Source organism: Spodoptera frugiperda, chromosome 1 (assembly GCF_023101765.2).
Source record: "Spodoptera frugiperda isolate SF20-4 chromosome 1, AGI-APGP_CSIRO_Sfru_2.0, whole genome shotgun sequence".
NCBI lineage: Eukaryota > Metazoa > Arthropoda > Insecta > Lepidoptera > Noctuidae > Spodoptera > Spodoptera frugiperda.
Window position 1 is genome coordinate 8,306,267 of NC_064212.1, and position 16,210 is coordinate 8,322,476.

The following is a 16,210-nucleotide window of genomic DNA, read 5'->3' on the forward strand; positions in this document are numbered from 1 at the left end:
GTGCTCCAGAAGATCCTCGAGCGGTTAGCGGCTGTTTAAGATATTTTTGTCGAATGTGAGGAGTCGTGTCAGAGTTGGGGCGTGCGCCAGCTGCCGATGACGTGGCTCAAGCGCCTATTATGCCGTTCGCCTTTTATTTATGATCGGGTTGAGCGGTGCTTATTACAACTGCGGGTGCGGGACATGTTTCATATGCCAGCCTTGTTTCTACGCTAACTCCCTCCTTGACGGTTATTGAGCCGTTTGCCTGCAATCATCTCGTTCTTCTACTGTTACAAATTACTAATATTGTGTTTATTTACAGCGCCTGGCTGCGCTAGACACAATTTTTCATTTTGAGATTTCCACTGTTGCGGCACGTGCGTCGACTAATTACTCTCGCTCTTACAACATGGATTAATTTGTACCATTTCAAAGTTTATCTATACAATAAATCAAATGTCAAGTTTTGATGATATCTGCCTCTAGGGTTGCACGAGTTAAGGAATACTTATTGTTATTCACGGCGTATCTCGAAACTCTGCAGTGATATGTGTGTTCACTAAGCCCCAACATACATTTCGCCGTTTTTGTCTATCACTTGGCAGCAACTTCTCCAATGTTTTCTCATTCGCCCGCAGTCTTCCCCAAAAGTTAGCTCATTCCTGTCTCGGTGGGTGCCTCAACGAATTACGAACTCGGCACTCAGCCGCCGATGCGTGTAAAATGTCTTTACGACCTCGGTAAATCCCGTGATGTGTGTCACCGGCCGTGTCGCCTACTCACTCTCTACCATTTTTTAATCAATTAGTTGTTAATTGATAAACTTCTGAGTGCTTAGTCTCACCTACATCAATCTGGTGATCTACTTAAAGTTACTGCAAATGTAAACCACAAAGTCTAGGTACGTACTAATGATAGTAACCGCTTACATTTAGGTATCTGTTCATTTTGGTTCTAATGGAAATTGCGTACGTAATAATTATTTTATTTTATACAATAGTAATATCGCCTTGTTTTAGGGGCAAATTGCAGTGATTGAACGTACTCAATCGAGCGTATTTAGATTTAAACTGAACTGCGTTTCGATGGGTTTGGTATTCTATGAACCTGATATTAGATTTCCAGACTATTGTTATAACAAGAGTCTATGCATACAATATTAATGAATTCTGATACGTTGTGGTTGCTGTTGTACGTAAGAGGTTGAATCCGTTTATACATTTAATCAAAATGCTTTTTTGCTCGAATTTCAATTGTGCATCAGAATAGAAGTAACGGAACAAACATGTTGGACACAACATGCCTGCGTCGGACTATCGGTTTTTTGTTCGCCATAGTTCGTTTTCGCTCCGATATAAAATATTCAAAGTTACAGTGTTACTGTGTCCTTATAAAATGTAGAATAAAAATTAAAAGGATTTTCGTTACGGCATTTTGTATACTTTCAAAAAACGTACAGCATACAAAGATATACTTTTAATTAAGACGTGTTGTTGCCTTGCTAAACAAAGCATTTGTCTAACACTAAGTTTAGATTTTTAAGACCTAGGATAGCATAAGCAACTAGTACCCCTATGACCTGCAGTGTACTGCATTTTCCCATTGACACTACTCATTAGTGTTAAAATTATATAATTATTAAATTCAAAACATAAAATAAATATCAACTAAAATGTTTTAAACTAAAAAAGTTTAAGAAACCGAAATAGAAAAGGGTCTTTTTGATTCTTACCTAAGAAGACTAGGATCGGGTCGCTCTTTGTTTATCCTGTGTGTTTACGCGATGACCCTTAAACAACCGCGATAGGATAGGACTTGACCTTAACGAAAACATCAATAAATTACTTTAGAACCTTGAAGAAAATGTATGGAAATACAGACTCCTTTTTAAATGGGACTCATAACGCAACTGGTTAAAGATCAGTTCATATCTGATGTAAAATACGTCGAGCGTATCATCGATCGCACTATCATGGGTTGAGTGTGAACAGTCAAATGTTTTTCTATACATTTAACTGTTCTGGCGTCACGTGACGCATAATCCGTAAGAGAATTATGAACCGACCCTAAAAGTATGTTGTGAATCATATTATGTACCTTTGTCTACCCTCTCATTGAAAGAAGGACGACATTGAGTAAAGAATAATTTGTAATTTTAATAAAGGATAAATACCTAAGTGCACTGAACACCACTTATAGTAAATAAACACTATAAAGCACTTAAATACACATTTTTAGAAATACATTTAAGAAATGTTTATCTTTATACATAAACAATTTATTTAAATATTCAAATAATAGCGAAGCCGTTTAGTTTTCATGATTCAAACCGATATTTATGCGAGGATCGTTTCTAATTTTCTTATTGTATTATTTTCGAGCTCCGTTGTTTATGAACTATGAGATTTTAGATGGAATTCTTGGGTTGAGAAAAATGTTAATGTTTTAGTTTCAACTTTGGTATTTTCAATAAAATTTTACGATAACGTGTTAGGATTCACTTCTATAATAATTCTTAAGACAAAGTAATTGAACACATTTTTGCTAAATTAAACGTTATTCCCTATGTGTTATTTCCGACTATGTCTACTCCATTTGTCATTCAAATCTGTTTACTAGTTTTTGCGTAAAAAAGTAAAAACTTCCATACATATTTCAATCTTCACGAAATTCGCTTTATAATATTAGTATGTCAGTCTCCGACATGCAATCTTGCATCGCTTCACTTTGAACATCACGTATTTATGGTTCATCTTACCAATATTTACCAGAGAGTGACGCGAGTGAAACAAATTACTTCAAGGATTCCTCCCAACTTTTCATCTCAGTGAGGGGTAGATGTTCACTGCAGCTTCTATTAGACATCGAGATGGTACTGACTGGCGACAGGAAAAGGCCGTCGACGGCATAACAAGGTTACCATCTTGCAATTCTATCAAAGTCTTATATAATGACGTTATCAAGCGACTTCCGTTCTCCGCCCGCTACTAATAAGGCACATTTAACTTTGCATGTAAACACTAATTAAAGTTTTTGGTATCCGATTCCATGTCACAGAAAAACTTTACAAACTGTCTGCGAAGATAACGTGAAACTTAATTACTTTTGTTAGTTTTATGATATCGTTCTATACTCGCAGCAAAGAATTTTTGTCTATTTTTGTTTGACATTTGTGTTTTCAGCGACACGAATGAGTGGGTTCTCCTACTAAAGTTTTACAAGAACAAACATTGCTGTTGTATATAACTTGCTATCTTCCTAGTAGATGAGCGTGATGATAATTAGGCCAAGTATTCACAACGCGTGTACACAAACGAATGTTCATTATATTATTTTCCTTTTTCCTGTTTATCCAGGATCAAATACGATCTAATTAATTTTACTTTACACAAGATCTCTCCTAAAAACAACGTTTTAAGTGTATCCACGTTCTATATCCTCTTTATGTTTAGTCTATAACGGGAACAATGTGTTGTTTTCGTATTTAATACCGTTTGTATTAATTAATCACTATAAGAACCGTGTTATCTGATATTCCCATGACCTTGAAGTAAGTTAATAACCCAAGTGCTTTAAAATGTTAATTTGAATTGTTTTCATGCACTTGAACATACACCTGTAAACATAGCAGGTATATTCAGAGAAATGTAAGGTAAAATCAACATTATTATAACCGTCTTAAATTCTATTTTGTCTGATTTGCATATGCTCGCTATTTGCCAGAGGTATCTAGTACGTTCATCTTGCGAGCGTCTAGCGACACAGTAATGCTTGCTTTAGTTCCACGTTAGTGGGACTGTGTTCACGGATGACGAAATTATTATCTCAGCGCCATGCTGATTGAATAGCACCGCACGACGCAAGACGTACGTTATGATAACATGTATAGTCATTTAAAAAAGGGGTTAAGATGTATCAGCTGAAATATAACGGGTAGATGAGTCAGTAGTTCCGGCGCGCGTCGAGCGGGCATCGAGCCACGGATCCGGCAGCGTTTCTTTCGAGCTCGTTAACGAAACAATAAATAATGATTTGGACGTCTCCACCATTGCAGGCTATTGTGCGGCCATCATATTTTCCGTCGGGCCGCCGGCGTCAGGTCGTTGACGTGACGTCACGGCTTCCTAGCCGTCGATTTGTCCACGCTACATCCGAGCGGCGGTGTGTTTCCGCCTTCTATTGTTACATTTAATCATGCCTCCCAACTTAAACATAAAGTAATCGACGAAACTTGTTTCATTTTCATTTGTTTGTTGTTACAGGTAAGTAAGCTGAATATTTTTCCAACTTTGATTATATTTTCACCGTGTTACGAGTTACGAGGTAAGTGCTAGTTAAATAGTATTCACATAAATTTTAATTTTGTACGAAAAGTACATCAATTTGATGTATTTAAATGTAAGTGGAATAAAATTGGGCGTTATTTTAGAAAATAAATGAGGTCCCTTAAGGAAAATTTAGGGGACAAATGTCAGCTGAACGTTCTAACCTAGCCTTAATTTAGAATAACATCAGTATTTTAACAGAGAATGTTAAAAATAGCGTAGTATTTTTAGATTGCTGCAAAGTTTAGTGTAGGTCTGTAGGTATCATGAGGATAATGTATTTATGAGTCGAGGTAGACTGTTCGTTAGCACACTTGTTAGGGTAGCAAGTCGTAAAAAATGATGAATGTATCAAAATAACCATAAAAATTCAATAAACGTGTAAAAATTGGGTGCGACGCGACCGGAAGATTGTTGCCAATTTATTTCTTACAATAGACGTGTAGACGATTTTCCGCAAACCCGTCACCGCGGACGGTGACAAGTGACTGAATAACATTACTTGTTGTTTAATGTCTTCTTCATTGAAAATATTCCTCTTTATTGCCATAAAATGAGCTGACGCGGTTGTTTATCGTTTACGCTCTTATTTATTCCGTTGTCTGCCATATTTAACTTTAAATGAGTTGCTAAACCTCAAGTACCTGTGTAAATGTATTTGTAAAGTAATGTTGCACTCGTGGCTCTAGGCCGTGTTTTAAACTTAAACCTGCATTGATTAGGTAGTACTTGACAGCATAAATAACTAGTTTACGGGTTTGTTTACATCAGAAGTCAGCCCCACGGTACTTCATAGTAGAAGCAAATGTTAGTTGCTTATAATATGAAGTTTGGAAACTTGTCAAATTGAATTACTCAAACCGAATCGAAATTAATTTACTTACCCGTTAACAGTACAATAGTAAGAGAACTCTATTCTTTGCAAACTTTATTTATTAACTAATAAATATATAGCGCCCGCACCTACCTACCTTAGCTCATAAGAATTTCCCGTGAAACGTTATAAATGTTCCAAACTTTGAGGAAATTCTCCAATACGTGCGAAGATTTTAGCTTCAAGATATAATCTAATTAAAAACTCTGTGAAATGTGATGAAATATTTGTACGTTTTTTCATTGAAACTTGAGATATAAAGCTTTAGTTGTGCGAAGTTTATTTATCTGGTAGACATAAAATAAAGAGATTTCAGAATGGTGGAAACAATTGTTTTTGTTTAGAGTTTGTGTAGGCCTCGGATTGGATATCGCATTGTGTTCTTTATACAAACAAGACACCTGAGGCAACGGATGGAGCATATCGGAGCGTATCATTCTACGTTTGAAAGCGCTGCAAGGAGCGTCCGGCGCTGCAAAAAGCGTAAAGCGCATTGTTTTCGTCGGTGGAGGAAACGTCCAGAGCTGTCAGGCGACGGCCGGGTCTAATGGACCGCTATTTACTTTGACTGGAGGCTTTCACGATGAAAACAATACAACATTTGGACTACACACGCTCTGTTTACTAATTTGTGCTGCGAAAATACTTACACAGATACCGACTCTTGTGTTCCTTTAAACTATTTGGAACACGAAACCCCTTTCAGTTAAATACTTTTGCTTTGAAGTCCTATCCTGAAACGTTATCAGATTTTTACTTTTTTCTCAATACAAATTGAAAAGTATCTTTTTTACGGTCTAACAAATGACAACTCTATGATAGTATCATTAAAATTGATTTCTTAATAATAAGTAGTAGCTAGCAACAACGGGAAGATCATAAAATATTTCATGCTCAGTGAAAACTAAATTTTATGAGCGAGCAATAAAGTTTGTTTTCTATAATTTCTTGATAAGAGGCGAATAGATGCGATGTTTTATCACTGTTCATTGTTTTTGACTTTACATAGATTTGAAAGACTTTACAACGTTTGGTATGTAATGAAAGAGTACTGCGCTTCGGATAATAACAGAGAATGATGAGAGAAGCATTATTAGTTTATTCCCTTACTTTTATACGGGGTATTCTAAAGGTAAATAATAAAGCCTTTACAAGACTTCGCCGTGTTATATTTAAACTACATTTTCCAAGTAGGTCTGTAGTTAGCTTTGTGTACGTAGCATTCTGTGTACTATAGTGTGGATTTAAATCATAATATTGCACGGAACAACACGCTCGCATTTTGCTTATTCAGAACTTAGTTCTATCAAAATGCATAGGATATGTGCCAGGAAGTCGGCGGTAAAACTTTGATATCTAATACTGAATAGGTTTTACTTGCCAGAACTTATGTTGTCTTTGTAGACGCGAAGACTTTGTACACCTCAGCTTTTCCGTCACGATATTTCTTTATAATATTTTTTACTATAAACGTCTACTCCACTCCAGGCATAGTTCTCAGACTATGTATCAAAAATCCAATCAAAAATATCCAATAAAAGCTATTGGATTTTTTTCGATTTTAACAGACATGAAAACTGGAATATTTATACAGTAAAAAATTTACACGAGCTCTCATTATTGACTGTCTCAAATACATACAAAACATATGTTCTTAGACATTTTGTATACACATACTTATTGTAATGTAATTTTAGGGTTATTGAAATTATTATAACTGGGTACATTTGGTAACAGAGCACGTTTTTAACACTGTAGCGTTCATCTTGTGCCAAGATCTAGTTAGTTAGAAAGTAATTGGTCGGCCACTATCAGAGCTCGCTCATGTTATGCAGACTATCTAATTTTATTCAAGTCACACCAACGAGCTGCAACTATAGAAAAATGTTTTTAAGCTCCCTTAGTTCCGTAATACCTCACTGTACATACATACATACATACGTGTGCTTATGTTCACCACGAATGAGTAGGTAATCCTGCGCAGAGCCGGGGATTATTATTATTATCATATGTAGCATCTTACGACCCCACGCACTAGATAGGGACCTTCCTTAAGCCCCGCACACGGATAAAGTCACAAACTACTTACTCAACACAAATAAATTACTTAGGTATAAGTTACTAGTATCTATGGCCAAATAACTACCGACACCCCTTGCATACGTATTAGTAGCACCTGGCTTCAAACTTTACCCTACAACTTTACATATAAAAAGGCAAGTTGTAGTTTTTGTTTTATTCATATATGTTGGTAAATTGACTTACATAGCCCCGAACGTGAGGTCGACTTCTTTAAAAAACTTACTACGTGGGTTTATAGGGACGGGTCTCAACCCGTTGGCCGCAGCTGACTTAATCCGGGTTGCGGACAATCCATCCATCCTTGGTCGTCCATAGACGACACGTGACGTATGTAGTAAATACATCGCAATCACAGTTGCCGGCGGTATAATTAAACTCTAAATAATTGCAAGCTGTCGTTCATTGTAATGCTTGGACTAGCGCTCGTTAATTTTACATATTGGCATAATGCATTTACACGCATTTAAAAACAAATTACCGCCCCGTTTATCTCAAAACTTTCTACTCGTGTCACCGACAAAATAAACTCCCGTGCCTCTTTAAAGACTTAACGTATAAAACTTTGTTAATTTTGAGTAAATTTTGCTTAAATTATGCGAGTTTTAGGACAAAAATGCAATTAGGCTCGTAACCGACTGTCACAGAATAAAGACATTCTAAAATGTGGAAGCTAGTTCCCCGCCGCGAGTGCTGGCATGATCATTTGTTGTAAGCGTAATTTAAATATTAAGTACATACTCAAAAATTTTAATTAAAAACGTGAGAGTTTAGTGCGTAGGGCAGCGCGTGTGGCGTTTTATGCGCGTGGCGCTGGCGTGGCGGGCGTGCGCGCGGAGCGGCCGGGCGGGTAGCGACCAGTGGCAGTGGAGCCCGCGCCGCGACCACGCGTCTCGCCAGCCCGCGTCGCTTCCCACAACTTTCAGCCGCCCGCCTAATACCGCGAGTTTCAATCGCAACACGCATGGAAACTGGATTCATGAGGATCGTTCAGTGAAATATCCCAGTGACACTTGTGATTGTTGTGTGTGATTTAATACTTTAAAAAGTAGGTAATAAGTAGCAATTAACTGCTACAAGTTACCTTAAGTTCAACTTTTTATAAAATTTTGTAAATACGACAAAAGTTATTTATTCTGTTCAAAATAATTTTACTTGTAACTCAATTGTTGATTTACAACTAAAACAACTGTATAAAAATGTTTAGACCCAGCAAAACCCATTTCTTATCGTAAAAGAACAAAGACATTTTCGAACTATTATTTTTATAAAAGCAATATTAGAGGCGGCAGAAAACCACGGAAGTGGAAACCCAATAAATCCGGTGTTAGGTACCTACATAGTTTGCAGTAGTAGCTATCTATAAAATTTCTTTGAAGTAGTGGGAGCGGGGCATTAAGACATTAGTCGTACAAAAACCCGTGCTCCGGTGCGGTGGCGCGGCGCTGCCTTAATCTCTGCCATGTCTTATATCAGCCGCGTGATACATGTGTTGCGGCTATTTGGATAGTGTACAATGCATATCTCTTACCTAAACCTGAGCTTAAGACATTCGCTCCCGAGACAGGTGATTGGCACGCCCGCCTCACTTACCGCAATCCTTGTTTATTGTTCCTGACCTACATACTAAACACTCTGATTAAGAACTTGCCGAAGCTATAATTTTGTCAAGGAAACTGGGTCGTGGAGCATACAAATGTATGTATCGCGGGAAATATATGATTCTCGTAAAAGACGTCTTGTGGCCACTTAATAGTTGCCAAAACAAAGAGAGCCTTTCGGCAAAGTAGAGGAAAACTTAACAGTGAGCTTACAGGTCCAAGTTAATGGCTGTACGAACAACGCGGCCCATTAAATGGGTGAATTCAAAGAAGATTTATATACGTCTGACAATATTGTACTCGCTTTGTTGTTATCTCAGTACTGCACAGTTCTTACCATTGATACCTAATACATATGTGCACTAGTTAATACCTATTAAGTTCCATTATATGCTGCACATTGTTAAATATATAATCACTAGTGTATTATCCCCAATAATCTACATTGATTAGATACTCTAAACACAGTGGTCTAATTTAATGCCATACTGTAAATTCCGCTGTTTAGTAGCATTTACTTTAGCGTAAATTGAAATGTTTCGACCGAAGTGTTCAGTCCGCAAATTGTTATTTAATAAAGAAATCCCAAAATAAGATACTAATTTGAATAAAGCGGCGAAGAACAAGAAATTACCATTTTCAACTTTAATTCGTAAAGGAACGCCAAGAAATGTCCGCAAATGATTGTCCGAGTTGTACAAGTTTCGCGTTCTTTGTTATAGCTCCCAAATAGTGAACCAGTAAACCTACATTTTCTTTATCCAATGAAAAATACTTTTCAAAAGTAACTAATTTAAAAAAAAGCGTAGAAAAGTATTTTCATGCGAATGTCGTTCCAGTAAAATTCTTTCGCTTCTAAACATTCCTTAGGTATAAAGATTATTCCGCGTGAATGAATAGCTATTGGAAGTAGAATTTTAACAGTCTCTCGGTTTTTCGCGAAACGTGTTCATAGAAAACAAATCAGCTTCGTTCAGGTGTATCGGCATAAATTCGTCAGCGCAGCGGAACAATGCTACGTCTTGTTACGTCGGTACGAGCTGCTTAATTTATTTAAACTTAGGTACAATTGGATTCCGGGCTTTGTACCTTGTTGCATTTGTACTCCTTAGTCTGGGAGCACACACTGCGGTACATAGTTTACAATACGTGTTCAATTCCACAAACATGGTTCACAAGAGCAATAGTCGTATTCTAGGAACATCTCTCACCACGCGAAACATGTTTAACCTGACTCCAATTTGGGGACACCTGAACCGTATTCTGGATCCCGTCGTCGGTAACCATTTATTGTCCTTATGTCCGTTCACTTTCAAACTCGATTAGTATTCTTTCTTCGTAGCACACGGCTAAACTTGTGTCCCTAAACGTCAAACATTGAGGTAAAATACAATTTTAGAGGGATTACTACTATTCTGGACAAGTTACCTGACTCTATTCAAAGGTTTTTTGCTGTCAGCATACATTTGGAGGTCTGGACAGGAGTTGACGGTAGGCATATTGTTTAGTTCGTGCGTGCACGACATTCTAATGTACCCGCACCCGCTTCACTAATAGTTATGTGGTTATATACATTCTGTGCAACTAAGCACGTCTTAAATGGAATTACGTCACACTAACTTATTAAGAAGTTTCCTAAAGTTCCAACATAGTTTTAGGTTACGATTGGTTGCTCCCTCACAATTTAATGTCGAATTGTTGTAAAATGTTGCGAACAATATTGCGTTTCGTTTTCCTTTTAGTTAATAGACAAAATGAACCAGTTCATTAAACAAATATGTATGGTATCTGAAAGAGCTTTGATTACGCGGAATACAAATAGGTATAATGATAAATACGGGCAGCGAAAGTATCATATGTTTTCATTTTGTGGAATCAGTCGTCTGGTGGTTAAATTATTTTTTCATTTTCCCTATATACATCCTTCTGTACTTAATGATATAAATATGGTTTATTATTTAAAAATTTAATGAATTAATGAATTTGTTTTTCTTGGAAAAGTACAAATGTATCTATGTAGGTACATCAGCTTGCGATCAAAACAAATACACATGAAAACAATAACAATAGCAATATGTAATATTGAATATTGTACATGTACATATTGTATGAATGATACGTTTATTCCATCAACCATTCATTTAAGTTCTCGGGACGACACAAAGAATACCACATCGAAATAGAAATTACAATTTACTGAGGCTGACGTCGACTGATGTCGAGTTTAAATATTACCTTAATTATAATGAATTCCGCAAAATCGTTTCTAGTTTTGAGGTTGTTGCCATATAACATACAATATTTTCAATTAAACTACCTTTATATAAATAACAAAGTTTTAATAGTTTCAAAATTCTGGAATTGGGTTATTCATTATTAAATGTTGTAAGAGCAAAAACGAGTTAATGTAAATAATTAATAAATGGTACGTACGTAGTGAGTGCCTGTTCAGGTTTGGGAGCTAATGTCGGAATTATGTCTACAACAAGAATAAACACGCTATGTTTGTGTGGCAGGAACCTTAATAACTCGTTTATAATTCACAAGAAACACGTACAAACATTAGCGAAGAAACCTCTTTTCCTGACGGTTAATTAAAAGTATCGACAAGGATCAGTGTTCAGTTGATTGGTAGTTTGTTTGACTTGGGAAACTGATTGATTGGTTCGCTAATAAAGCTATTGAGAGTACATTTATGTGCCGCACTCGTATCCCGCGCGACAGATAATAGGATTCGCTGGCGACATTAATGGCTATTTGTCATCCGTCACACGAGTCACACGTGATTACTTAATTACGTATTTATTAATTACATTCCGATACGGATCGGCTATCGTCGATTGAAATGGGTTTTATATTAATAACGTCGATGGTCCCAAGTATGTGGCCGGTTAACCTTTGTAATATTTGAGAAGCGATTTATTAAGATATTTCGATCGTATCTGCCTTTATGAAATCGCGATCTGCCTGTGGCTGTGCAGCGGATACCTTCAAAGAGAGGAACGCGAATGTTCGCTACAATGGCCCGGTTAAAACAACGCTCGTTTTTGTATTCTCTGTTGTACCGTTTTTGTTATCAATACTGTTTTTCTGAAGACTCAGTTTGCATGCAAATGAATAAATACCAACAGCATTTTGTTTCTAAAAATTGCTTCCTCCATTTTTCAAACGGTTTTATGTTAGTGTCGTTTCTATTGTCCATGATTTTTCTCTTCATATATCATATCCTTCAAACACAACTATAAAAATAAATCAAGCGGTAACAACAAAACGCTTGATATACGTACTTGAGGTAACAAAAACATTTTGAAATTGATCCTACACAAAAAATATTTGATTTGTGCGCGGTATGTATACGTACACCGGTGCGTATCTTGTTAGGATAATTGGTTTCTATATATAAATATACACGCGTGCCTACAGCTGACAGGTATGCTTATATTTTGTACAAACATTTCTCATGTTCGTGGATTTTGAAACTGACGTTGGATTAGCGGCTCGTTGAGCTGTCAGTCAATCGAGAAAAATGCAAAATGTCCGCGGCGGGTCAGCTGGCGCCGTATAGCTTATGTGCTTTAAATGCAATCACGTGCAAGCCCTGGAAACGTCGCAATATATAAATATATGGGTGCCGCCGTGACGTGGAAAATATATGGCTAATAAATAACATTCGCGAACGAAAACTCGTCTAATCCAAATTAACTGATGAAAACTTAAATTGAGAATTAAGATATACTGCTTTGTATATTCATGTGTACGTTGTTAATATATTAAACAAAAGTTGTTCAAAACAATTTTTAAAGTACGTAGGTAGACAACAAGCTTTTAACTTTTGAGTAATTTCTCCCCTTTTTAAAAGTATGGGAATACAAAGTTGGAAGTCTACTTCACTAAGTTTAAAAAACATGTACCTAACTAAACTTGGATCATTAGTTGCTACATGAAGGGTAAATATCTTATAATATTCAGGGGAATTTTCTTTAATACCGTCTCGTCTTTGATTACGTACACTTTAATCAGGAGATAAATCCGAAAATACCTTAAATAAAAAGTATCAGTATCTTTTATCCGATTTATTTTACCATGGATGTCCTTAATTCCGAAAATGACGTTTATATAAAGAAGATCTCCATTTAGGTATATTCTCCCAGGGGAATGTTGGATATAAATGGATTACGGTTCTTCCAAATTACGGTGTTGTGTGCTACGTGGATGAATCTGGCCCCACGATAATACTTCATGCCTGTTTTTTGGACTATTTTCTTTATTCACTTTAACAACGAATGTTTTCCGAAGTCGCTGTTGGTATTTTAACTTTATTATACTTATCTTTCTATTTATAAACTTCACGAAGGTTCTTAGTACAATATTTTTTTAATACAGTCTGATTTCGGCTTGGTTACTATTCAAATCTTATCTATTCACAGATTATTTTCTTAAAAAGTAAATTCCTTTACCGTTTTGTTTTCAAAATAAAATGGAGGAATGTTAATTATTTAAGTAGACTTTTGCGACTATTTATATAATACGTTGACATTCGTAGTCTCGAATAAATCAATCGACCTTTTACAACTTAGTTCAATTGAGATGTTTTAACGAGGTAAATTAAAACAATTTTTATCGTTCTTAAATCTTATCTGGAACATTTGGCGTCCAAGTTGTAACTGCTTGCAGCTTCATAAGCGTATCTAAAGATTTACTAACTTTAAATCACTCGCAGACATTTTATCATACCCGTCCGTGAACAGAAGAGAAATAAAATTAAAATAAATATAGCGAAAACTTACTTCGAAAGTATTCGAGTGTACAGGAATAAGACGTTTTATTATGTTTCGATACTGAATTATTGAATACAAGAGTATTCCTTCATAGCTATTTTTGATTCGTGTTATTCAATATTCATATCTACAGAACAAAATATTGAACCTAAAAAGACGGTCAAAAGGAACAAATGGTTCGGTTATCTTTCATAAATGAGGCTTCGTCCATACGAAATATATTTTTTATTCTTGTGAATAAAAGTAGATTCGTTGTTTTCTTCATTTTACTGTTTAACCGAAACAGGTAGTTATTTTTCACGTTTCACGAACCCTTTGATAAAAATCCTTTGTTTCTTTTTTGATAAAAATGTTACTTATTTGTAAAATGTGTCTAAAGCTCGACAAATCTTGTGGTGGGATCAATCCAGTCTTAGGTATGAATACATAAACAAACATTAGATAACATAAATGAACATTCGTTATCATTTCGCATCATGTACCTAAAAACTGAGTTACTTAAAACCTAAATAACACAGAAATTTTTATTTTGGTAAGCGAAGCGATAGAAACAAATGTACAGTAATATTAAATGTCGGTGTACGGAGCTCTTAGTAGATACAGGACAGCGACTGCAGGCAAAGTGGGGTTTTACGTTTGATCCAGAGCAAATTGGAAAAATAAGGTACTACCTTTTTCCTCCACTTCCTTTTTAATACAAAACCGTCGTGGATACTGCAGAATTCAAAAATTACAACCTATACAATATAGTAAATAATAAAGCGGAACGTCTTCGGGATTGAGATAGTAAAAAATACAAACGACGTACGTGCTCATGGCTATAATTGAAGGTCGTTGGCAAAGTTTACAATGATGGCAGGAACATAATAATACAAGTTCGGTCGTAAAGTGTAACAGCTGCATGGGATGTAATGATACTTACACTCGAACCGCGCCCAAATGGGATATTGAAGAGGCCATGATATGGAAAAAACGAAGCAAGTACAGAGTAGACGGTAACCCCAGATACAAAGAAAACTCGACAAGTCGGTACGTCAATGAAGCTCCTCTGAAAAGGCCCTCCGTGGCTAACAAAGCGTTATTATCATTTAATACACACTAAATAAAACGACTTCCTCGTTGTAATCGAGTAATCACCTTTTGTGCCGTTATTTTAACTAAGCGCTTTTATTAAAGGAACTACTAAATGTTTGTGTTGATTAAACGCTCGTTTGCTACCCAGCCTTCAAAGAGTCGGTTAAATAGAGTTGTGCTTTGGCGGCTCGTCATTAGGTATCTACTGTCCTTTATAATAATAGTCACTTCAGAATAACGAGGAACTAGTTGTTTGCGTTGGTTTAATTAAGTGTAGAACTATTCTGTCGCAAATACATTTACGTTAGTTGGTCGGTACCAACATGGTACGCATGTGTGTAGTCATGAGATATTTGCTGTTCCACGGCAAAGTTTATCTTGTTTCCATGGAAACAATAGGTACGTGTGAGACATTTTCATAGTTTTAATTACTCCCGTGTATAGGACAATTGGCACGGAGGGGCTGGAGAGCGGTGTGTGTGACAGACAGGTGCCATGAAGATGACGTTAGAACGGCCCCTGGGGCGCGGAACGAGTGCGCGCCTCTACTTGTACCTGTCAGTAGGAAAAGCGCTCCAATTCACTGCCTGTTAACCGATATATTACTGAGAGAGTTTCACGTCAGACCGTCATCCCTTAATTTTCACGTTTTGTTTTTTGAATCCCTGGAATTACTCGCAATTTATAAACTTGTTACTTAACATTATTTAATTTAAGAACCCATTTTGTTTACATTGTATTACGTCGACGGTACGAACCTTCGAGTAAAAAGAGTTTACAAATTAACAATAATAAGCGAGTGTTAATGTTTAGTTTTGTTGTTGCTTCTAACAACAGCCATAATATAATTCACGGTACAGACATTCTGCAGAACGTTTTATGGGTCTTCTGGGGAGGATCACGAAACTTTTGGATTTCTTATAGTTGGTCCAGGTCGGTCAATAGTCACATAAAATGCGAGTTATAGCAAAGAATACAACAGTTAATGTAACAGTGCGAATACGTTCGTTTACATTCAATTATTGTATTTTATTTTATTAGCAACAGTATTCAATTAGTTGCTTACACTTTACGCGAAAGAGAGTCGTATGCACATGTAGTAGTAAAAAGTGCAGTGGGAATTCAACTTAGTAGATTTGTCGACACCGGGCGTCGCGTCTGTTTGCTGGCCTCACAGCGCGACATGATTCACTGAACAAATTTGTGAAAATCGCGTTTGAACGCGTCATACATTTGTGTTTGTGTATTTTATTTTATCATGAGCCCGATCGGAACCGGTGACATTTTTACGGGCCGTGAGCTACGTACACAGGTAGCGTATACATCTAAAGCAAAAGGGTTAACATGAACAAAGTAGCTTTTTGTATCTGTGACCGACTTTGGAACTTATTTAACTGTAGGATAACTTGTTAAGCGGATGTCGTTGGCGGTGAACTTGAACGTTAAGAGGCTTCTGGTTAATTAGCATGCGAGCCTCCCAGGAACCGTAATGACCAC

General features: G+C 36.5%; 1 protein-coding gene across 7 annotated transcripts in view; it reads left to right on the top strand.

Annotated features, from left to right (window-relative positions):
* LOC118273138 (neural-cadherin) overlaps positions 1–16,210 on the top strand; it is a 281,396-nt gene that overhangs the window by 119,845 nt on the left and 145,341 nt on the right. For 2 of the 7 annotated variants that reach the window (XM_035589943.2, XM_050696792.1), the window contains exon 1: positions 8,128–8,308. The exons of the other annotated variants lie outside the window; for them this stretch is intronic. The gene's annotated coding sequence lies outside the window, so the exon portion shown is untranslated. Of the gene's footprint in view, positions 1–8,127; positions 8,309–16,210 lie in introns of those variants that run through there. 7 annotated transcript variants of the gene reach the window in all.